This window comes from Phoxinus phoxinus (assembly GCF_949152265.1).
Source record: "Phoxinus phoxinus genome assembly, chromosome: 17".
NCBI classification, from domain to species: domain Eukaryota; kingdom Metazoa; phylum Chordata; class Actinopteri; order Cypriniformes; family Leuciscidae; genus Phoxinus; species Phoxinus phoxinus.
Genome location: NC_136892.1, coordinates 14039699 through 14065565, shown reverse-complemented (window position 1 = coordinate 14065565; position 25867 = coordinate 14039699). Strand labels below are relative to the sequence as shown.

Sequence of the window (25867 nt, the reverse complement as noted above, 5' to 3'; positions counted from 1 at the left end):
AGGCGAGTTTTGCCATTCACCTTCGCTTTGGGTATTATAGAAATCAAGCTGTTTGTAGGGTCTCAAATGTTTCTATATTCCTGGCCTCCATCATTCAGGAAGCGATCTCTTTTGTTGCATAACATAAGAGCCTGTGCTTTCCTCCCCATGTTTGATTAATGCTCATATGTCTCATGGTTGATTAGTTGACATAAAACGCTCACACAAGTTAGCCTAATTGCTCGTCAGTAATTAAAGTCAGCGTCATTTGAAGAGCGACTCTTTGCCAAGGCTCAGCCACTGAAGCTTGAAGTGTAAGGCGGTGACAGATAACATATTGAACAGGCTCTGGAGTACATCCTTTATCACTTCTTTCTTTTTCATTTTTGTTGACAAGTGACCCAAGATAGGGATGGTTTCCGTTCTTGCGAAGTGTAAGTGCACTTTGGGCCATTGACCAAAAGTTGGTTGAGTTTGTGCTGAGTGCAAAAGTACAAATGTTAATAACCGCAGTAATCTAAATTCTCAACTGCTGCCCTTGAACTGCCTGTTTCTCTTCATCTGCTGTGACAGGCCTGCCTGTTATCAGCCTTTTTAGGGATGTTCTGTTCATTTAACTTATCTGGAATATTGTGAAATTGCATAGACTGAAAAACGTCAAATATTTTGTGTTACTTTATGCACTGAAGTGTAGTGATTTAATTATTTATTTTAAGCCTGTGGCCCTATTCAATATCTGTTAATTCCCACCCCCCTAAAATATCCTCTTTTTTTCTGCTTTAATGCTTAAATTAAATGTAATTAATCAAAAAGCATGTGTAATTATTTGAAAATATGATATACAATTTAATAACAATTTATCAAAAGTTTAACAATTAAATGTTTTGAGTCGTACGAAATCAACTGAATCTGGAAGAAATAAAAACGATTTTGTAGGACCCAAAAAATGTTATTGTTAAACGTTTCATAAATTACTATTAAATTGTATAGTAGGGGTGTAACGGTTCACAAAATTCGCGGTTCGGTTCGATAAGATACACTTGTGTTTCGGTACGTTTTCGATACAGCAAAAAGAAAGAAATGCCAGAGAAATTTCCTTGATTTCATTTTTTTTTTTATTATATTTTTATTAAAACTAACATCATAAAGTCAGATTTTTTTTTTTTACTTTGAGCAATGATGGAGCTATACTTGACTTTTCTTTGGAGCATATAAAACAAAACAGCTCCTTGGACAAAATGAAATGTAATATTGTAGTAGTTATAAACAGGTTTATTTTAGTTCAGATTAACATTTGAGGGCAGCAATTGTATTCATAATGTCAAAATAAAACCGACGTACATTTGAAATAATGAAATTTTGGTCGGCAGGAAAAATGGTCCAACGAACGGTTCAATACGAATACGTTACACCCCTAATATATATATATATATATATATATATATATATATATATATATATATATATATATATATATATATATATATATATATATATATATATATGCTATATACAACACAGAACGTGAATACAGTTAAATTTTTTCCAAGTTGTTTCAATTTCCTTTCCAACAGCATGAGTAAGATATGATCATAAGATGCGCACAATATCGGGAGACATATGGAGTGGGTCAGACATGATTTTGACCACTTCATTAAGTTTTGTTTCGTAGAAAGTCTTTCTTTAAAGTGAATTTCAATTTGTATAAATTGTGTCTTACAATAGCCTCCAAACCGCGTGATTTGTTGTTTCATCACAGCGGTAAGAAAAAATCCCATACGGCCACAGCCCTACATAGCAATTGAGAACCAGAAATAATTCCTTTTCATATAACATTATTTTTTCCACTCTCTTTTCACCATGTGAAGTCCGCACCAATGCGTTTCGCTACACTTCTGCATCACCGGTCCAGATCATCTGTTCAGCACATTTATTGTTGTGTGGCATCACAACAAGCTCGCCGGTGTTCTGTAAGGCAATCACTCTTTATGGCATTGAAATGTCTGGGATTCTCTCTAAATCCAATGCTGATACGTTTCAGATGCATGTTACAAGCAATTAACTCTCTATTGCTCTGCTACGCCGGTATTATCAAAATAATGGACACTTAGCAGAAACTCAACCAGCTGTTTTTCCACTGCTAATCTTTTAATGTTGAAGGGAGTCGAGGTAAAGGCATTTATTTTTCCTGGAATCATCCTTTATTTTATTTTCATGTAGCCCTCTTATCATTAAAAGGTCCTCCAATCATTCGGTATCCATTAAACGTGAGCGTAATTGTGGGGTTGTACTAATCTTTTGAGTCTAATCTGTAGTATATCACAGAGAGGATGGTTTTTCATTGGATAAGTCTGATCCAATCAGAGAGAATGTAATGTGCAATCGCATTCAGGTCCCATGTTTTATGTGCGACTGTTGCCTCATTCAACCTTAGTGACATTGGAGTTGTGAAACTTAGAAAATGAGATGTGAAAAAACAAATCAGAGCTGGAGTGATTTGTGGAGGCCCCAGAAGAGCACTCGAGTGTGATCAAATCCTGGCCTCATTATCTATACTCCCACAAACACAAATTATCGCTCCACCCTGAAATGAATTCTCTCATACAACCTTAAATCACGCTTTCCTCCCTCACTTTAGCTACTAAGCACCCTTATTTAGCATTTCACAAGTCCGCATATGTCCAGGTACATGGCTGGATTTCTTGTACCCTGTCATCCAGTTTAAGGAGTTAAGGAGACGTTCCCACAGATCGTTCCTCACCTGGGTCGTCCTCTGCCCCCTCCGACGCTGATTCTGTTGGTCGTGCAGGGAAGAGTAATTAATCTCCAGGAGGAGCGTGCCAGATCGGGGCACTGCATAACAATTTGTCTTCTTCGCCGGGGAGTTGGCAAAAAATTTTGCTCTCCCCCTCCTCTCTTCCTGCTGGAACGTTACACTGAGCAAGCTGTCGCTTCACCTCTCCGTCAACAAGCCAGTGTTGTGTTGGTATCAGCTTCTCGTCATCTGAGCAGGGGTACATCAGCAGCTGGCTGCTTATCTTTTGGCCCGCCTGAGACACTTCACTTCATTACTGGAAGGCAGTGTCGCTGTGATCGTGCCCAGAGGTCAGATCCGCATGCAGTCCTCTGCGCTCTGAGATGGAAATCTACTAACTAGAGTCGAGATCTAATCTTACAAAAACCTGGAATCGTTTGATTCAAGCAGTTATCAAGTTTCCTACAACTTTATGTACTTTTATTTTTGTACTTCGTTATGAATTCATAAAAAGCTGGTGATTTTGTCAGACTTTAGTTAAACTAAAAGAAACCTTAAAGAGATGGTTATAGTTCCCCCCAAAAATAAAAACTGTCATTAATTGCTCACTCTCAAGTCATTCCAAACCCAGACTTTTGTTCATTTTCAAAACAATCATATATTTTTACTGAAACCTGTGAGGGGTCTGTCTCTCTACTTCAAGGCAAGGCAACCACAATTTAAAAGGTTTTAAAGGTCCAAAATGGTTAAAGGCATTGTAAAACAAATGAATCAAGCGGTTTAATCCAAGTCTTGTGAAGAGATACATCACTTTAATATGATGAAAAGATTTAATTTAGGCTTTTATTTACATCTAAACTAGGCCTGCACGATTATTCACAATTAACATGAAATCGCACCTACTGTAAACTGTTTTGGCTAATTGCGATTATGAAATCGCAAAAGCTGTGTATCTTTTATTTTATTTTTTTGTGCAGCTTGTCAGTGACATACGGCTCTCAGTAGTAATTGCTGCTCCATCTGAAAGCACTGTGAGTTTGGGTCGCTTAGGCCTATACATGCATTGGAAAAAGCTGATGCTGTTGAAATGAAACAACAGAAGTCAATGGGTTCTAATGGGACCCCATTGACTTTAATTTTATGATCAAAAATAGTTGAAACAGTCTTCAAAATATCATCTTTTGTGTTTCACAGAAGGAAAAAGTCATACAGGTTTGGAAAGACATCAAGTCAGTAGATGACAGATCCTTTTTGGCTGAACTGTCCCTTTAATACTGTGCAAAATAGTTGTTGTTGCTGTCTGACATTTCTTGATGAAATTGCTTAAACCCACTTCCATGTTCGAGAAGTATTAACTTTTCCATACAAATTCCTCTTAAATTATGCCATCTGGTCAAGTTTTTTTTCCCTTCCTCACTCCAACAAGCTTGCAGATTGAGTTCATTTGGAGAGATCAGACAAGATTCTCAGTAACCAGCCCATGCTGGGTTAAATTTGTCTTAAGAAGGCCTGCACATTTCCTGACAGATGGACGGCATTTGGAAGGGAAAAACAACTGCTCTTGCTCTGAATTTTTATAAGCTGTTGGTTGTAGGCTAGGGTCTGGTAAAATGGCCACGACTGTTGTCTGAAATTTTATGGCTCTTTACAGACAGCCTCACCGTGACCTGGTTTCCATCAAACCAACCACTTGCAATGTTGAGTTAATGCAATTTGTGTGTTTCTTGCTCATGAACCGACACCTGTATTGTGAGACGTGTGAGCCTGTAGTTGTGTGTTGGCATCTGTTTACATTCTCTAATCCGGTCACACTTGTTTTTGGCTGGGCTCCAGGAAGGCTTTGCTCCTCTGGCAGCGGCGGAAACGATTGGATGCCGAACCGCCTTTGTTACAAGCAACTGCAATGTAAACTGCAATGCACACAGAGGAATATAGTATCAAATGCACTGAGCTAAGAAGGCTGCAACGTTTCCAGCACAGCTGTTCACCCCGTTCATGGTTTCTCAGCGCTCGGTCTGATTGCCAGAATGCGCCGGAGCCGCGAATGCTTTAATCTGTGCATGATCCTGTAATCCAGTAGACGTGAAGTGTGCAGTTCGGTGCCGCTGCAGGTGGGCTTTGCTGACAGCAGCGCTATTGCCACAGCATCTGTGATCACCACTGATACCAGCTAAACAATCTCAGCTGTGTTTAACATCCGACATGATAAATGAGTCAACCTCGTTCACCAGAGCCAGGTACAACAATGTCTCGGTAGTTGTGTTTGCTACGGCAAGCATAAGTGGTACTAGGTTATTTCTCATACATGGGATTATGTTTTTTTCAAAACCCCTAACTCTAAATATTTATAACCATTTAAGCTACAGACATGAATGAGCTTTTGTGTTTCTGAGCGATCATCATGCAATCATTTTTGTGAACTCATTTAGGAATGTATTTAGTAAACATGTTTCCATTTATAGGTTTTGCATGATTATGCATGCTGACTAAAACCTGTATCCAGGTCAAGTGAGCGCATCTTTAAAATAATAAAAAAAAAAATATATATATATATATATTTATATATTTTATTTTTTTATATATTTTTAAAAATTAATTTTTAAAGTTTTAAAGTTTCTATTCAGCATAGCAATATCTCTATTCCTTGCATAAAATTACATTGAGATGCACCACAACATTTTGGCACAATTTTGATGTAGTCTAAACTCTTTTTTTTTTAAATAAATATTATTTTTTGTAATTAGTATATTTTTTATTTAAATAATACTTATGACTTAATACTGTAAAAATAAAATGCTAACATTTATTTTATATTTATTAATTGTCAACCATGAGGATGCAAAATTTTATTAAAATTCAGTTTAAAATTGCTGCCAATGTTTTTATTTTTCATCATCTGAAAAAATGCAGCAAGTGATTCTAACGATATTGTTCCTCTGTGTCGTTATTGTTGTAGTGTTGGTGTGGACTTCTCTATTCTCTTAGAATTATAATAATTATGAAAACTTTATAGTTATGGTTATCTTTTTGTTATGGATGTTTTATTGTACTTTAGTGTGAACAGGCCTTTAGGCTGCAAGGGTAGTCTATATTACAGGTCGACCGATTGATCGTTTGTCGATTAATCTGCACTGATAAACGATTGCTGCAGAATCGGCTATTGGCAAAAATCCATACCGCTAGTTTTACTGAGCGACTGAGAAGGGTGCGCTGTCATTATACAGTACAAGAGCGGCCTCTAGAAGCGAAATAAAAACTATCACTGACACCTTGTGGAGTTTGTTTTGACACTTGAGCAGAACACTTCAGATATGGATTAAAACCAGACAATGAAATGGTATGTATGTATACAGTACATGTTTTCATTATGAAATAATACATTTGTTGACTAGATGCTGCATTTGGAGAACAGCGGTATGTTTGCCGTCAAGGCCAAGAGGACGCTTGCATTAGTAGTGCCTCAAGCAGTTAAAACAATGTGACAAGAACATACGCTAGTTTGACCCAAATGTTTAAAGTCACGATTGTTACCATCTATTTGCATTAGTTTATATCCAGCTGGTCGCTTTTATGCATTCGTTACCCAGGGAAGTGGCATATTTAAAGCTAGTGACATGGCTGGAAGCAAACTGTGTCATCATGCAGCTGACGGAAACATAAACAAATCAGAAACACATTTGATTTCAGTTCTTCTTCTTTTTCGGCACTGTAACATATTTTGTTATTTTGATTAGATAATCAAGTGTTCTAAAATAAAGCAAAGTGTGAATACATACATTATGTGTCTGATTTAAATGCTGTGGCCTTTGTGCAGATATAAAGATGGCTATCTTTAAGCATGACTGGTTTGGATTTATATGAAATGGTAACACTTTCATTCAAGAGTCCATTTATAATATTATGGTTAATAAAAAATTTTGATTTTAAAATTTTACTAATAAATGTTTACATTTTAAAGTTGTCTCTAATATTAGTTATTGCACTATGAACTAACATGAATGATCAAGATATAAATAATATATTAATATTTTTGTATATTTAATAGACATTTTCATGGTTCAGTCCTTTTTTCAATGTTTGTAATAAAGTTCAGTAGAGTTGCAGTCTTGATGGTCTTGTCAAAACTGATGAGTAAACAGACAGGGTTGGGCGTCCACTCGTCACTACAGACTTGTGAGGCTACTATTTGTCTCTCTCATGTCTGAACTTGTTTTTGTGTAGATATGAAAGGGTATTAAATTGAATGCATCAGTCTTTGTAAATGGAAGATTGATGAAATGTCATTAGGTCATGCTTTAGCGGAGACACTACGTGGTTTTGCTTTCCCTTCAGGCTGTTGTTGCCTTTTGTCCCTGCTTAGTGCTTACTTTGCTTGACTGTATTTAGGCATCAGTGTAGTTTTTTTGGTTTGCATCGGGCCTCTTGTGCGACGGGAGACTAGAGTTATTCACGGTTAAAGAGATTCGAGAGCACTCAAAGGTTTACATTGTGTGCTGAGACTGATCTTTACACTGTTAAAGGTAAGAGTAGGCAATTTGTTTTATTAACACTTTTTGTTCTACTGGTTGAAACTCTGTTCACATCCTGATAGCAATCAATTTGAGTTTAATCGAAGAATCGTGACAGCCCTAGATTTACAAGTCAGCGCTCTGTAAGTTATTTAGGTTCATTATTATTTTAATGTTATGTGTCTCTCGTGACACTTTGTAGAATCTGCTGTGTGCTTTCATGTGTTTTGAAGGAGACGTAGCTTTGTAGAGTGCTCTGAAAGAAGTGTGGGATCTCATAATCCAAAGCTAACTTGCTATTGCTAGCCTCTCCGCTATTGCCTACCTTACCTTTAAATGGGCCTCCAATGAACATTTTTATATTCCCGAATTCTGAGAGGTTAAATCATCTTTGATCTATCATCTTGCATCGCCACGTATTCTAGTTATATTTGCTCCATGAAGCTGCATCACTGTTTGCACCTCTGAGACTGTGAAGAATTAAATGATCTTCAGCAAGTCTGGAAAGGCCAGTGACAAAAGCTCACATTAGTAATCTCAATCAAATGTCAGAGTGCCTGAGTCGCCAACAGAGCTTCTCGCCTCTGCAGAAACATTTTATTTGTAAGACGCGGATTATATGCATTTTATGACCCACGAGAAGTTCACAGAGCAACACTCTGATTTTGGGTATTGTGCCGGCGTTGTTTTCCTTAGCATTTGCTTGCTTGTATCAGCGAAGTTTGGAGGACTGTTACACCCTTCTGGCACTGAGGCAGTTTTGATTACTTTTTGCGGAGGAGAGGAATTGAGTTCAGATGTCAAGAGCAGTGGCAAAATGACTGCCTTGTTTTTCTCCCCCATCCACGCTGTATTGGTGGAGTGCCAACAAAAGGGCGCTTTGTCACGGAGAGCGGCTTTGAAACACGGAGCAGAGACGAGGGAATGGCAGAGGTTTGTCCAGCGAGTCCCTGAGCTCCAGTGATTCTGCCTTACTGGGAAAACCCAGCAGTCCTTTGTGCTTCTCAGGGTTATCAAAGGGATCTGCACGATCAAAGGTCTTTAGGATAGATCTACACCACAATTTCTATGATGATAAGAAGAAATGTTTCTTAAGTATCAAATAAGCATATTTGAATTATTTCTGGAGAATCGTGTGAATGAAGTAGGGATGCACCGATATGAAAATTTTGTCCGATAATTCTTTATATTTGAAAGCCGATAACCGATATGTTGGCCGATAAATATAAATCCACATTTTTTATATAATTTAAGAGCCTGATTACAAAAAGAAGTGTCTCACAATTAAATCCATGTCTCAAGCACACATGATGTTCTCATTATAATTTTATGTTGCCTATATTACAGACTTTCATTGCACATGTTGCACTTAAAGGGATACTTCAGGATTTAGTATTAAGCTTTTTATCAGTAGAAAACCTGTAGTATTTTCAAATTACCGTGCTTCCTTCCCTCATATTCCCCTGAGACAAGAGATTTATGTATTTTTTGTCTGTAAAAAATCCTCTGATGACGCAAAAATCGTTATTTTGCGTCATCGGAGGCTTTTTTGGCCAGAGGCTAAAAACTACAGCCAGTAGAAGGCGCTAGATCTGCATTTTTTCAACCCGCCCATAGAGGGTGGGATCTCACTCACAGAATGTACAAATACAATAGTGTCAGCCATCTTTTATTTGGAAGCTAAGCCAACAGGTTCTTATTCTGTGGAGAAAGCTGAGTAGTAGGGGTTACCCTCCGTCGAGATGGTTCAAAATGTCCGGGATTCGGCTTTTGCTTTCTGTAGTCGCCATTCATTGTTAACACGCACACCTTTTGTTTCAATCTACCGGTAACTGAATTCATTCCGATTGGAGAATTTGAATTTAGAGTTTACAAGAACGCTAAACAAGTGATGGCTTAATGTGCGTTTTAACATTGCTAAGAAAATTCCCGCTCCTCCGTGAGAGATACGAGACGTCTCACAGGTGTCGCTCATCAGTAATCACGCCACCGGCCTCGCGTTGTTCTCCCGCGGCCCTCAGTCTCGTCCTGCTCGCCACAGTAAACATAATGAATGGTGACTGTAGAACGCAAAAGCCGAATCCCGAACATTTTAGGCGGTCTCGAAATCCCGGGTAGACTCGTCACGGCCAGTTGTTTAACTGCGCTCTCTTACCGGTAGGCGTGGCCTCGTAGGGCAGTGAAGCAAGTGCATTCTGGGAGTTGTTGTCTTTCATCCACATGAGCCACAAATACTTTTTCTGGCTTTTCTCAGTCTAGAAGGCTCCAAATTCAAAAATAATTTCACAATTCTACTACATAAATGACCCATTTTAAATACACATTCATCTTTACAGAGGTGAAGTATCCCTTTAACTGTATTTCCTTGAAGTGATTCCAATCATATTTCATGCCATTCAAAACCATCATGGCGAACAAGTATGCATCTGAAGGAAATAATATTTTTTTTTATCGGGCAGATAATGATAGCATTAAAAATGAACATATATAGGCTGATACTGAATATGGTGGCTGATATATATGTGAATGAAGACTGCTGAAACTTCAGCTTTGCCATCAAAGCAATACATTACTTTTTAAAATGCATAGAAAACTGTTATTTTAAATTGTAATAATATTTCTCAATATTACTGTTTTACTGTATTTTTGAGAGAGAAAAAAATCTATGCAGCCTTGGTGGACATAAGACACTTAAAGGAGAACTCCGGTCAATTTTAACATTGAGCTCAATGTTTAGTAAATTTGGAGTGCTGTCAATACAGAGAACAACGACAAAAATCGGTGTTGCCTACACTGTGTTATCCTCTTTTTAAAATTTGCACCCTATTGACTTGAATGGGGCAAGTTTTAAACCTGCTTTTAGCCTCTTAACATCCTTAATGTTTCATTACAAGTGCCCAGCCATGTTGAGTGATTCCTTCAGAGTGAACACGAGTGAATCTGACTGCAGTAGATGTGAAAGATATGAATAAAAATGATGTTATATCAGCCAGCGCACATACCTGTATTTAGTTCCTGTTTTCGGTCGAAGTCCAAAGTAGTCGATTGTCGAGTTCACGCGCGTGATCTAAGTAACTAAACCTATGCGCTTCAACTCGACAATCGACTACTTTGGACTTCGACCGAAAACAGGAACTAAATACAGGTATTTGCGCTGGCTGATATAACATCATTTTTATTCATGTCTTTCACATCTACTGCAGTCAGATTCACTCGTGTTCACTCTGAAGGAATCACTCAACATGGCTGGGCACTTGTAATGAAACATTAAGGATGTTAAGAGGCTAAAAGCAGGTTTAAAACTTGCCCCATTCAAGTCAATAGGGTGCAAATTTTAAAAAGAGGATAACACGGTGTAGGCAACACCGATTTTTGTCGTTGTTCTCTGTATTGACAGCACTCCAAATTTACAAAAAATTTAGCTCAATGTTAAAATTGACCGGAGTTCTCCTTTAATAAAAAAAAAAATTATTCTTAAATATTCCTAACTTTTGATCAGTAATATACATGAAATATGAATCTGTCATTGAATGGAGTTGATTTTGTGATCTTTAACAAAGCCCTCAACTTCATATCGCTTCAAGGGATCTCTGAGGTTGGATCATCATTGTGTCTCTTCCTCTGATCTCTTCATTAAGCTCTATATAATTATCACTAGTGGCATCTCATGAGACCTCATGTTTATGCATATTCAAAATTGATTAGCGCTTAATTAAGTCCCCTGGTCCAAACACGTTTCGATTCACGTGATTCTGCTTCCTATAGAACACAACTCCAACCAAGGCATCTGCATCTTAAAAAATTAAATTATACAGAATGGCTAAGTGCGTTTTTACCACTAACCTTTTCCTTCCCAACATGTGCTTATGAAATGCTGACACACGAGCTGCTTTCATTTCCCTATCTGAATTTTTTACATGCTCGCCTTTGTTGTTCCAGTTTTTTTACTGAACGGCACCCAGAGGCATTTCCGATATGTAGCATCAACCTCGTGTGGGAAATTTTTCCTTTCCTCTGCTTGTCTGTATTTGTTAGGATAAATGTAGGCCGAGAGGAAGGGAACAAACCCGTGTGTCTCTTTGTAGACGGCTCTGTTAGCCCGTGAAGATGACAAGCAGCATTTCTCACGATATCTTTTACTCTGTCGAGCGCTCGCTGTCCTGGGCACAGATGGTGCTGGGAAAGCAGGCGGTCAGTCATTCTGCTCCCCCATTCAAAGATTAGTTTAATATAAATGAGGACTACAGGATTTGATATGGAAAAGATTTGGATAAGATTAAATTTGTGTTTGACTGTAACATCAATATAAAATATTCTTCTGTGCTATTTGCTGAATTACCATAGTTCAGAGGTGATCACCTGATAAACCAGATCGCCGGAGTGGATAATACAGGCTCCTTTGGAAGATCAGATGGAGATGACCTGCTTACGGTCATCAGCAGGCCAGTTCCCATAATTCCTCCATGAGCCGCTGCCATTAGCTAATAGAAATGGAGGATAGTTTGTCAACGAGGCTGTTCAATGCAACATGGAGTTCTCGTTTAGTGGACTATAACCCTGTTCGGGCGGTAATTGTTTCTCATGGGGATGTCTGTAAAAATACATTTGCATGGCTCCTCAGTGATAAAACTCCTGCTTTCAGATGACGATTTATTCACGTTGGTGGAGCGAGCCTGGAAATGTGCTTCTCACATGGTCAGTCACATGTTTAACATTTAAATATCCTATTTAATAATAGGAAAATTCCTATGGTTTAAATGGTTTTCTGTCCTGCATTTTGTCCCTACATATTATGTGGAAATTTGCAAAAAATAAGTACCGTAATACAAAAACTCATATTTGTCTAAGCCTTAGACTCTAAGGAAACATCCAATCTGGCTACTTGCTTGACTAGTAAAATTCATAGTCGTCCAAGTTCTAATTTATCTAAATGTATACATTACTAATAACTAATAATTCATTGCGTACCTGTTGCTGACATAACGGCCCATTTCAAAATTTATTTGAATTTGCTCTCTCTTTTTTTTTTCTTAAGAACCCCCATTTACTCTAGTAGAGCAGTGATATAATATTATTCTTGTTAACAGTTTCTAGCAATTTTTCAGCAATGAAAGCCTATTTTTAAGGATGCACCGATTATGAAAATTTTAGCCGAAACGATAACTCTTTATATTTAAAAGCTGATAACCGATACTTCTTTATATGTATATATATTGGCCGATAAATCTAAATCCAAATTTGAATATAATTTTTGAGAGCCTGATTATAAAAACAAAAGCCTCACCATTAAATATGACGGCTGCACATGTTGCACTTAACCCTCTGGAGTCTAAGGTGTTTTTGGGGTCCTTGAGATGTTTTGATATGCCCTGATATTTGTATTTTTTTCAGTTGCTTATAAACATATTAATGGCAAAGGTGTAATTACACTCTATTTAGCACAAACATGGCTATCATAATATGTGAGCAACATGTATGTACATGTTTGCATTTTTGAGAGAATATTATTTATGCGTGGTTATTCAAAAAACTCAAACTTAAATGTTCTGATATAAGACCACAAACGACCAACTTCACATATTCCCACAATACTTTTGACTAATGGATCTTGTCGGCTAGAGTATTTACTTCAAAATGATCTGAAAATCATCCGGGCTAATCGTTCACATTAAACAATAGATTGATTTAAATTTTGTAAGACACTTTTTGTTTGGAAAGGCAATATGCAGGTGGGCGTGAATGATCCAACAAGGTCATGAATAATGTCCTCATTCCCACCTGGAGAAGACAAAGAGCTGCTAATGCTGCATACTAATGAGCAATTCATAGGTGTCACTGTGGCTACAAGAAAAAATGCAAAGACAACACACACACATACATATATACATACATACATATATATACCAGTATATATATATATATATATATATATATATATATATATATAAATATATATATACATAATTGGTTCAGAGTTGGAAACATCTTGAAAAAAGTGTATTTTTCCACAAACTGTATGCTTGCAAATTGTATAATATCCAAGGTAAACATTTCTAATTGTGCAGTTAATTCTCATTCGTATTTTCAGAAAGTTTTGGATTATGTAGGCTATCCTCTCCCCAAATTTGTCACTAATAAAACACAAAAATAATTTATAGAGAAGGCTTATATTGACCTTTTAAGATTTTGTTTGTACCTTGTAAATTAGGTTTTGATGTGGCAGTATAAGCTTTATAAATAATCTATCCAAAACGAAATGTTGTCTTTCATATTTCGTCTGTAACATATGGTCTTTTATAGCCTATATATTAGGGAATAAATGTTAATTTGCAGTTTAATATGTTGCTTATACAAATACATTTTATTTAAACGTATTCAGTCGATTTTTACTCATCTCAGTAGGCAATATAGTTTGCTAAAAGCGAAACTCGCGCGAGCTGTAGTAAACAACAGCATGCGCCGTTCATTCATTCAAACACAGAAACGCGATTCAAATATAAACAGTCTTTTGCGGTTTACAGACACCATTTCATATCGCGATTAGAACAAAGCACTTACTGATGATCTGCAGCTGGACCCGTTGTTCGGCTACTCCAGCACGTTTGAGGTAACATTTCCAGGATTATCACGATATTATTATTCCTCACAGCGAGTGTGTTGTCCAGCTGTTGTGGGCGTTGACTGGTTTGCATGTGTTGCTTCAGATTAGAATTTGAATAGCGCGCGCGCTGTCGATGGGCGTGTCACATTAGCAGAGTAATGAGCTGGCAGAAAGATAATGAGGACGGCTGATCTCTCGCTCTTTATATATAGATTACATAAACAGAGAATATTTCTTTTAGTTTTGAATTAGATAATTTAAAACTACACACTTAAATGATTATAGAGATATATATTTCATGTCTGAGTGAATAGTATTCGCTGAGTTTTATTTGAGTTTAGAGAAGTGCTTCAGAAAAAAAGTTCACAGAGACGGAGAGGCAGAAAGCACTCCCTGTTTACTTTCTTTATTTTACAAAAGCACAATGTTTTATTTCGATTGTAAGTGGACACATAAAAAAGTAGACATTTAACAGATTATTTTTTCATATTTCTTAAGGCTGTATGACCAAAACTGACTGAGTATTTTAGGTCTATTTTGCTGCTATGTAAAAAAAAACGAGCAAAACGCGCCCGCGCGTTTGCCGACCCCAGGGGGTTAACTGTATTTTCCTTTTTGAAGTGATTCCAATCATATTTCAAGAAAAACCATCATGGCGACACATGTCTCAGCTGAAGGAAATAATCCATTATTTATGGGCTTAATATAGGCCTATTGGCCGAATTGTCTTACAGTGCCGATAACGATAACATTAAAAATGAACATATGTCGATGGCTGATATATCGTGCATCCCTGCGTATTTTTACTCCGAACAGTTACCGTAAAGTGTTTGGCAGTGGTCAAAAATTGTTTCCAAAACCACTTTAGAATCGATCCCTTCTTGTAAACTCAGAGAGGTGAATTCGAAATGTACCCAGGTAATTTATTTACAAATGCAATCTAAATGTAAAAATATTTAATATCAACCGATACAGATAGTTAAAAAAGAGCTCTGAAATATTAGCTGATAACAGATATGATATTGATGTGTCATGCATCACTAGACTATACTCGTGTGCAAAGTGTGCTGCATATTTATATGTCTCAGAAGTCCTGCTGGAACTCGTGCTCTTCAAATATGCTTTGAGAAGCTGTGGTTTGAAGTTCACGCCATCGCTGGGCAGCTATGCATTACTGTCTGGTGTGCAATTGATTAAAATCTGTTGGGCTATTATCATCACTCCATTTAGGATGCATGAGGGAATGTAATGGAGCCAAGCATTTACTGTTATAGCTTTATTTTTCACCACCCACTAGTCAGGTGCCTGCTGTTTGTGAATGCCAGCAATGATGGGGGATTCTTGAGAGCTTTAGCCAAAGTACTTTTGGCAAAAAAGATTTGTGATTCTCAAAAGCCTTTGTGGTTTATAAAAAAAAAGTCCAAATTCAGGGGCGATCTGTGAAAGAAATAAAAAAGCAAGCACTCGCGTACCACATTTTAGTCTGGGGAGGTTTTATTCATGGCATTCTGGAGGTGGTTCTTCAGTTGAATTCCTCTCCAGAGATGTGCACCTACCTACACAAAACCCTCCTACTGAGAAACTGTTATTGGGTGATGATAATTGAGCGTTTTTAGCTTTGATTCTCATGTGTGGGACCTAGCAGAGAGTCCTTCTTGTCTTTTATTGTCTTCTACTCAGTTCATTTGCTACTCAGTTCATTTGCTACATGTTTTAAAAGTGTGGAAACACGGTAGATGATTGAATCAAGCCAAAGAGCTAAATATAACTTTAATTTAAATGTTATAACTTTTGGCAACTAGAATATCGAACTTATCTATGACATTCCCATAGTAGTTGCTTTTTTTTAATTTGCTTTTTTTATAAAGCAACTTGACTTGTTAGCAGGTCCTCAACCTAAGCGCACACTCAACACTTCACCACAATGATATTATAAATACCAACATAATAGAACATTAATAAGTCTCCCCATCATTTTTGATGCATTAAATAACACTTTATTTTAACATTTCCTCTTCCTATCCAGCCCCATGCAAAGCATAATGGGAAATTGAATCATGATGCTATCGTGTTTGGATTGAGAAACCTGATAGAAAGGTGTTAAATCAAAATTAAATATTAAAATATAGTGAACAGCATTGAATATTTTTTAGAGTGTATGTCCTCTATCTACTGTATATCAAAGTTGGGAAAATTAAAATCAGTTTTGTTTCTTGGCTTGTTTATCTGCCTTTGATCTTTAATTAAAATTCATCTGCATGTGGTAATTCAATCTCATTGATATAATTACAAAGAATGGCTCTGGTTTTGTACAATAATCTAATCAGAAAGACGTTCCAGATGTGTTAAACGGATTGAAATTCGAAATCCACTTGCTTTCATTCATGGTGCATAAAAGGAAAAATTAGGTAATGTCAAGCCCCCTAAGAGAAGTCTTAAATGACTTCCAAGTTTTCTACATCTGTATGATAGCTTTGTGTGAGAAATAGAAAACATTTTTGAATAATATATAAGGTATTGTAAAAAAGTTTCTACATTTTGCACAGTTCCATGACACACAAGTACCACTGGCATTCGCTGTTGGTGTCACACTTGGCACGATGCATCTTCACTTGGCATATTTGAATAGCCTACACACTCAAATGAGAGATTATCAGGGAATAATGATTGTATTTTGGTCTTTTTGGGACACAAAGCTGTTGCATGGATTCAGAGGACTTGTTGTAAGTTATTAAATAATAGATTTGAATTTGATGTTGTTGTTGATGTGTCGTTGTCGTCGTTGCCCTTGTTTTTGGGGGTTTTTTTTTGCCATAATGTTGGCAACCAAACAGTTGACGCCTTGACGGTAGCCATTGACTTCACATTCCTATTATGAAAGTCAATGGCTACTGTCAACTGTCTGGTTCAACATTCTTCAAAATATCTTCTTTTGTGTTCAACAGAAGAGACAAACTCATCCAGGTTTGGAACAACTTGAGGGTGTGCGTAAATGATTGCACAAATTTTCGTTTTTGGGTGAACTACCCATTTAAGTGGCACTTATTATCCCTGCATATTATGGAACAGCTCAAACATTATACCTGCTGAAGTATCATGACTGAACTTTAACATTTGAGTGAAGGGAAAGGATGTCCCAATGACCCCAATACACTTTCACTACATGCGTTCATTGATCATGCACATGTGTTTTATTTTATTGTTGTGAATTGCGTTATCCAGCTGGCTGATGTAGATAAGGTTTGGCTTTGAATGACTTGTTATGGTCTTGAATGTAATAAGAATAGAAGATAATATATATCATAATGCAGAGGTTTTCTTAGGGTGGGTTTCTTTGCACAAGGCTCAGGCAGGGTGCTGTCTCGGTACGCTCATAAGCCACCACCTGGTTTTGGGAAAGGACCTGGAGTCGTGCCAGGGTCCGCTGTGGAGAAGGCCAAGCCAGCGACGCATGGATCCAGAGCTGTCAGGGCTCCAGCTCCTCTCGCTTCAGCTGCTGATCCAGCCAGACAGCTGTGAGCTGCATTCCTTCCCGGATTTAGGGGGCGAAAAACCATTACTTCACTGATATCTAAGATGGGTATCTTGCACCAGGGAATGATTGGACCAGCTCTGTGCAGTGACCCAAGACATAATGTTTACTAAATGTATTCATTCCTTCTGTTCCCACTGCTAGGAATGAGCGCGAAACGGTTATTACCACATGCTGCCGAGTGAGAGATACCTCATGAAATCGAAGTTTTAGGTATTTTAGCCCATGTCTGTTTACTCCGAGGTGTCTATATGCTAGCTAGTGTACTACTACAAAAGTTGACAACATAGCCTAAACTTGTATCGACACATTTAAAAGGTATAGGTTTTGTCTTTAAGAAAATATTAAAATACTCATCTTGTTAATTTTATGGGATCTATAAAAGGGACGTACTTTTTTCTGTTTGTTTTGGTTTTTATTTTTTATTGTTGTGTTTTAGTTTGCGTGTTTGGCTGTGTACGAAATTGCATGGCTACTATTAAATGGGTACTTATTTTGAAAAAGTGCAACTGCTAAAAAAGTATATTCTATATAGGATAGAATATATAGAATATATATAGAATATATAGATAGAATATGTGTAGTAGTATGAATGCTGGATATTACATTCGCCATGTTGTCATTATCATGTGACCTACCAGCATCAGTTATGTCGCTTTACTCCCATTCACAAATCCTCTCCCATAATCTCGCCAGAAGAATAGGTAATCAGGTATTTTTTGCCTACTCTTTTTAGTAATGAGAATTTGGACATGCTACTCTTGTCACATACTGTTTTTCACCTACTATAGGGGCCTTAGCCTATTGTCACAGTTTTTCACCAAACACAGTAGAGGTACATTTTGCTATTATAAATCACTCTTTTGATTGGTTTGGCTAACCTCTCTGCATGTTAAAGGTAGGTAGGGTAGGCAATTTCGGTGCTGCTAGCAAAAGCAAGCTAGCTTTGATAACATTAGATCCCACCCTCCCTTCTAGGGCTGTGCGATATTGAAAAAAAATGCGATATGCGATAACTCCTTAAATAATTCGATATGCGATATGATAATGCTTAAAGTGTGTAAAATAAACTTAAATTATCTTTATATATAAATATATTTAAAATGATATAAGCTACATGTTTCACATTCTTTTTATGACAAGAAAACATCCTTCTAACTTCTGAAAGTGAACATCAGTGTTTTACTGTAGCATAAGAAGTGTTATTTTAACAGTGTAAACCACAGAGTTTCAGGTTATCCTACATTAGGTTTATTTAATAAAAGATACTGAATCATAAAATATAAAAATAAAACATTGCTTAGTTTTCACTGTATGAATTAAATATATCCTGATACGTATTAAAGCTAAAAAACTTTGTCTTTTGTTCATGACCCCATTTATTGCAAGCTGTTGCGATATGCATATTGCGACTATATTATACATTTGCGATATTTCGATAAATTCGATATATTGCGCAGCCCTACTCCCTTCAGAGCATCTCCAAAGCCACGTCCTCCTCCAAAACACATGAACCCGCAGGTCGCAGAGAGTCAGAGCAGATTCATCAAAGTGTCATAAGGGACGTTAAACTACCTCATATCTCAAAACGCATAACATTACAATAATAATGAACGTAAACAACTTAAAGAGCTTTTACGTGTACCACCTGACTGCTGCAGATTCATTTCGGCATTGATAGTGTTGACATAGAAACGCATAAATCTGAGTCTGAGGACGTGAACATCATCGGTTTCCGTCTCTAAGTTACGGTTACTACGGTTACTGGTGTGACTGGTGTCTGTGCAAGCAGTGTGTGGAGGTATGGAAGTACATATGCTGACAGGCAGGTAGGACATCGAATTATTGCATTTGGACCAAAAAAAATTATTGGACAAACATTTATTTTTTTTGTCCTGAGACTTCTACGGAATATTTTTTTTAAAATATATATATATATATTTGACCACTTGTTTTATTTATTGCTATCAGGGTGTGAAGAGTTTCTACCAGAATGGCAAAGTGTTTATGAAAAAATTGCCTACCCTACCTTTAAATTCATTATGGCTGCCTGGCCTGCGTACTTCAGACTCTTTAAAAAACACTCAAACTCTGACACAAACCTTTTGAATGCAAAGTATTGAATGGTATAGAAATTGGTTGCCTCGAGTTCCTGTCAACTGTCCCTTGGTCACAGAATAATGAAGCGTAATGGAAATCTAGCCGCGCTGTTGATGGAATATCGAAGTCATAGCCCTGGGACAATGTTTGTGACATTTTGTCAGTTTTTAAATGATTTTCTGTCTGAAGCAGAAAAGCATAAATGCCTTTTGCTGAAGGTAATACTTCACCGTTGTCATTGTAAAGAAAGGGCTTTAGATAACAAACCACCCCAAAAGTTTTGAGCAGCTGTTTAGTGAATGCTTTTTCTGTAACATCTTGCCTTGGCATTTGCACACGCGGGGGAGCAGGGGAAATGGCTATATTGTGGTATGTGGTTCTGTAGGGGTATTCTGGCTTCAGGGATATGAACTGTGATAAAGAGCAAAGCAACTTCTGTTTGGCAAGAGGCACAGGAAAAGAGATGACAGGCCGAAGGCTTGAATTTGATAAATTTACCTTAAATGTGCAGCCAATTTAAGAAAGTTTTGTACTCCTCTCCCTGTCCTAATCTCAGTTCTGTCTAAACTATATGACAACAAATCATATTTAGAAAATGGGGAGATGTCCGGCGTAGTAAATTTAGAGGAATGACAAACAACAAAGATAAAGATTAAGCCCTGAAGGATTTTTTTGTGACGGAAGTAAAGACTTATAACTCCAAAACTATAAAAAGTAGAGTCAAAAGTTAGGTTTGATAGAAAACGTTTTACACTTTTAGAAAAATAATAATAATTAGGCTACATTTGGGCATATCTCGTGATCGACACATTTTGGACTAATTTTAATCGTGAGAATCTGCTTTAAATAACAATCGGAGCATTTTTCATAAATATACGAGCCAAAACGTGACACAACTGCATCCGTATATTATTTACACATGGGTCTTGCAGGGCTTCATGTACAAAAACTCACTTTCAAGTTTAGTCGAAGCCCAAAACAATTATGCTTGTATTCTTCTCTGTGAGACCTTTCAAATATGACGCATGACTATCTGAACCGTATGATGTTTTTGACATATTACAGTGCATAGTTCAAAAAAATTATTTCATAAATTACTGACACTTTTTTTTTTATATCAGCAAATAACTCCTACTTGGGAGTTAATAAAATTAGCTACATGCATTGTAAAGACTCTTGAGCTTTCAAATCTCTGCATTCATCTCAAACTTTTTATACAAACTTTTTATACCAAACAGTTTTGAGTTTTTTACTTTGATTTTAGAGTATAATGATTGTGTAATATACAGTCACATGTATTCAAGGTGCTTGGAAAATGTTATTCGTCATTTTCCTTACACCCTGAATACACGTGACTGTACTTAAATCTTTAATCTTTTAAATACAGTTATTAATTCATAAATATGTTTTTGGGGAGGCACACCACAGGGCATTTTTGAAACCTGAACTTGCCTTGTCGTATTTGATAAGAGACTGTCTGGGGTCAATGGTCTCTATAATATAATTTCCTGTTTTTCCTCCCTATGCATCTGCACAATGGTCACACTGCATGACTGATTTGGCAGACTTAAAAAAAAAAAAAAAAACTTATATCGTTACTACTTTGCTGAGGTAACAAAAATGTCAGAAAGCTCTCTTCAGATGGTATAGCTTCATGTAAACTTTTCTAATTCTGAACTAGGATTTATTATTATTATTTATTATTTTGAATGTTGTTTTGTTATTGATATTGCCTTCAATAATACTTCATAAAGTTCATTGTTCTGTCTGTGAGGATTGAGGAAGTCGTGAGCTCCCGTAATAACCCGGCGATTTGCATTTGTCCAGAAAGCGAGCCTGCAGCAGTTGTGTAAGCCGGCGAGGAACGGCCTCAGCTGTTCAGACAGGCACCAGTGAAGTGTGAAGTTGTTATTTTTGGCTCCATTCCTTGTGCTCACCTACACTGTGTTTCGATGCTCTTTTAAAGTGGCTTTGCCAGCCGGATATATAAGGGGTCTTGGCCCCGAACAGCTGCAATAACCATTCTTTCTGCCTGTCGCTCCTCAGGACTGATGACGGCACCCGGTGCAGATTTCATGCACCTCTGATTGTAATCTGCCACTCAAGACTCTCTCCATGCGAGGCTCTTGATTAGAGAGAAGTCATTAGAGCAGAGAACGATACCCTACGCTTGAGCACTTGTGCGTCGGCATTTATGGCGTTCCACTGGATATCTTGTGTCCTGATTGGACAGATCGCCGTTACATTAACCCTTTTGGAGCTGAGCTGTAAGAGCATGCTGATCTTGCCTCTTTGCCAGTATGACAGACTGCAAGATATGACTTCTTTTTTTCTTTTTTTCTTTTGGAGGAACCAGTTGGCACTGATCCAGAGCTGCCACAGTGTCATTGCCAATCCCTCAGTGGCTTCAATCCAACTGCTCAGATTCAGCACTTTTCCCCTCCCGCTGCTGTAATGTGGCCTTTCTAAGATAATGTATCTTTTTGGAAATAAAATGCACATCTCAGCATTGATATTGATGTGGATTTTACTCCATTTGCGAGTTCCTTATTCACGTTTTCTCCCGTCAGGGGCAACAATGCGTACTGTAGCTCATGCATGAAAGCTCAATTTAAAGAGTTTTTGCAGGCTGAGAGTTCCCTGACTGCACCGGTAGGAACCGGATAAATTGACCTGTGGTTGCCGGAGCTGTGGAGCATCAAAACAGGGCAAATTCTGCTTGAATTATTCATATAATATATCTTGCAGCACGCTGACTTGCTTTTGAGGGCAGTAACTGGATTTAGATACTCCAAATGATCTCTTGATGCAGCTTCTGCAAGCTATTGAACAGTAGTGACTCAACCACTGCAGTCTTTTAGTTAGTTAGTTAATCATAGAGTAGTATGGTTATGTAAAGGGATATGAAAATTGTCAATATTTAATCACCCTGATGTGGTTCCAAACCTGTATGGCATTCTTTATTATGTGGAACATTAAATAAGTCATGTTTAATGTTAGTAACCAATAAGTTTTGATTACCATTAACTTTCTGGAAAAACAAACAAACAAACAAAAAAAAAAAAACGCTTTTTTTCAACCGCTAAAAAAGCATCTTCGTCTCAAAGTATCTTCTTCCACAGTTCCATAAAACTTCCACAGATGTTTAGACTGTTGTGTAGATGAGTAAATGACACTTCATTTTTGGGTAAACTACCCTTTTAACTCCAGATTAACATGCTTTTTGCCCAACTTTTTTAATTTTATATCTGTAATGGTACACGTATTGTTACCCAAAAGTTCTCAGCATTGGTCTTTTGGTTTGGCATGCATGTTACTGAACAAATGCAGCATTGTTTTAACCACTGAATATGCAGAACATAATTTGAAACTGAGTTTCCCACCTAGGATTGGACAATTGCATTAATATTGATATACGTTGTTGCTAAGACATCAGATGTCAGATGCATGTGCTGTTTAATGCATTGAGACCTGTTTTCTTCAGTGCTCAACTTACATTTTATGGTTGTATTCTTAGCTGTAAATGTTAGAAAGTCACACGAGTATTTCCATTTTGCATGAAGAACTTCACAGACTTGAATGGAGCGACTGCATGTGCATTAGGGGTGGAATCTTTTGATACCTCAGGATTCGATTCAAATCGATTCTTGAGCTCACGATTAGATTAAAAAATCGATCCTCAATTTTTAATCAAATTTAGATCCGATATATGCATAGATTTTATTGTAGTTTTGTGTTACTTTTTTTATTTGACTGCGGTAGAGTTGAATAGGTCTAGAAGAAAAAATCTCATTGTAAACCTTGAAATTTATTTTCTTTTTTCTTCCCGTTTTATTCAACTCAGTATTATAAAACAAATGCCATTTAAATCTGCCTGCCGACCTTGTATATTAAATGGCACGCAATAGAAGGGGAGTGCAATAATTCAGAATATTTTTATTTATTTTTTTAAAGTAGGCTATTACAAAAGTGGAAAAACTTAAAATCTCTTCCCCCATTTACAAAAGCACTATAAACTGACTGTGTTGCAGTAGTACAGACTTTTTTGTTTTAAAACAGAGCCATAGTTTTTTCAGTAAACCACTGCTTAATAAAAAATTAAAAAAATCCCCCCCCCCCCCCCCTGCTTTACTGAAAACTGATCCATTACTTCAAAACCAAGGTACATACTGAACCATAATTTGTGTGTACCGTTACACCCCATTTAATACATTTTAAATCCGTCCAGCTACTTTAATTGAATGAATCTAAGAAAGGACTGTTTTTCCACAGAAAACCTGGGTGGTATACTGTCTGAAGCCCACCAGCGTGTCCCTTATATGCTCCCCTGCTTGCTCCTGTTATTGCTTTGTTAATCGATGTGCTCTGATTCGTTTCGCAGGAATGCCTGCAGCGTCTCGGAAGACTCACCTGCAGATCCCGAGCTCAGGCGAGCAGAGCCACTTTTGATGAGATTCTGGGAGGACCACACTGTCAAACAGAGGTAGGAACAGAGACGGTCAGGGTTTATTGCTTTACCAGTTGGAACGTTGTTGTGTGGTCTTGATGTTTCTTGTAGTGTGCTTGCACCAGGCGTATGTCTGTCAAAGGACAAAACACTGAGTAAACAGAATTTACAAAGTCCTTAAATGGTCACATTGTTGCTGTAGTCATAGCATTTACTTCTGACATTCTCCTAAATAGTCAGAAACTGCCTAATATCGTCCTGCAGGGAAGACATATTTTTGAAAGCCAAAACCTGGAAACTAACATTTTAGCACTTGTGGCTCCATCTTTACCAAAGACATTAAACATCATCAACCGAACATTGTGCTCTTGCAAACTATTCAAACTCAAACTTTTAATGAAAATGTCACAGAGCTAATTTTATTCAATAATTCAAATGCCAATGGAAAAAAATCCAATTGGGTTTTTGACATGGGAACAATGGTGATGCTAACTTCCAGGTTGGCCTACAAAAGTACATCACTGCAGCACTCCATTGACAACTTTTATGGTGCAGTGTGTAGTTTTTAGGCTGTCATTACTTACTCAACCTCATGTCGTTTCAAACATGACTTCCTTTCTTCTGTGGAACAAAAAAGTCGATATTTTGAAGAATTTTTCGACTGTTTTGTCCATACAATGAAAATCAATGTGGTCTTCAACATCTGAATTGAGTTGGTCCTCCTAATATTGTAGAAAGACTATATAATCGTAGTAGCGCGTGGACATCCTTAGTTTGCAGGTATGATTTCTGGGCCCCTCTCTATTGTTATTTTATTAAAAAGTGGCAAAAGCCCCCAAAAAGCCTCATTCTGTCTACAATTTGTTAACACCCGAGTAGGCCTGTAGAGTCTGTAGAGCCCTGTATTAAATCTTCATCGTTGGAATTGGGATTCGTCACCATGTATAAAGCATTTCCCTTCTGGTTTCAGAGACCGAAAGGCACATGAGTCACACTGATGGCAGGTACCAGTGTTTCTGATCTGCCAAAGATCTAGAGCTTGACTGTATCTCTCACACGGTTCACATTCCTGCCCGTGGGAATGCATGAAAAATGAAACCTTGGATTCCTTAACAAATTGAAATTCTGCCAGTCTGTTGTTTCGCTGTGAGCTGTATTTGATCATTTAAAATGCCTCAAATAGTCACTACTGAAAATTGTCAGATGTTTGTTGTAATTCGCATTCATGTCATATACAGCCGAGTACAGGCCTGATAATGGTGTGATGCTCACAGGCATCATTGATCTTTACATCAACCCCTCTTTTTGTTTTTCACCTTATGGAAGTGAAGGTGGAAGATGAATTATAAACTTTCATAAATAATTGAGAGCCATCGGCAGAAGTGAATTATTAATAGGTGAAAAAGGCATCTCTCTTGATGCGTAGAGATGGGCTAACATGAGCACAGACATGTTATTTCCTTTCATTAAGGAAAAGCGTGAATCTGCTAGATAGAGCAACTGGAGTATTTGATAATGTTTAAAATTATGATCTGAAATCTGATATTCCATCTCCAAAAGAAAATGAAACTGCTTAATGCATTAAATAGCATTACGCATACGTACAGAGATGTATGTTTTGGCTGCATTTACACTGCAAGGCGTAATGTTCCATTCACTTCCAATTCCATTCAGGTGATGCATGAACCGTTTTAAAAGAGGTTTCCTGGACACGCCCCTTCCTTACATTGGAGGAACAGCCAGATAGTCCTGCCCCCGAAGTAACGCCATTGGTTCAGCCAATGTTGAGTCAGAGTGTGTACACTTTTCAGGGTGAATCAGCCTAAACATGTATTACTACTCAAACTCAAACTTTACAAAAAAAAATATTACACACTTTAGCTTTAAAAACATTACTGAATGTTTATACAATAATAATGCCAGATATTGAAGCGCCTCATTGTTG

At 37.3% G+C, this 25867-nt stretch overlaps 1 protein-coding gene across 2 annotated transcripts in view; it reads left to right on the top strand.

Annotated features, from left to right (window-relative positions):
- The window catches only part of ndst1b (N-deacetylase/N-sulfotransferase (heparan glucosaminyl) 1b), a 94114-nt gene that overhangs the window by 6083 nt on the left and 62164 nt on the right, over positions 1 to 25867 (top strand). For both annotated transcript variants that reach the window (XM_079585274.1, XM_079585273.1), the window contains exon 2: positions 23857 to 23958. The gene's annotated coding sequence lies outside the window, so the exon portion shown is untranslated. The remainder of the gene's footprint in view (positions 1 to 23856; positions 23959 to 25867) is intronic.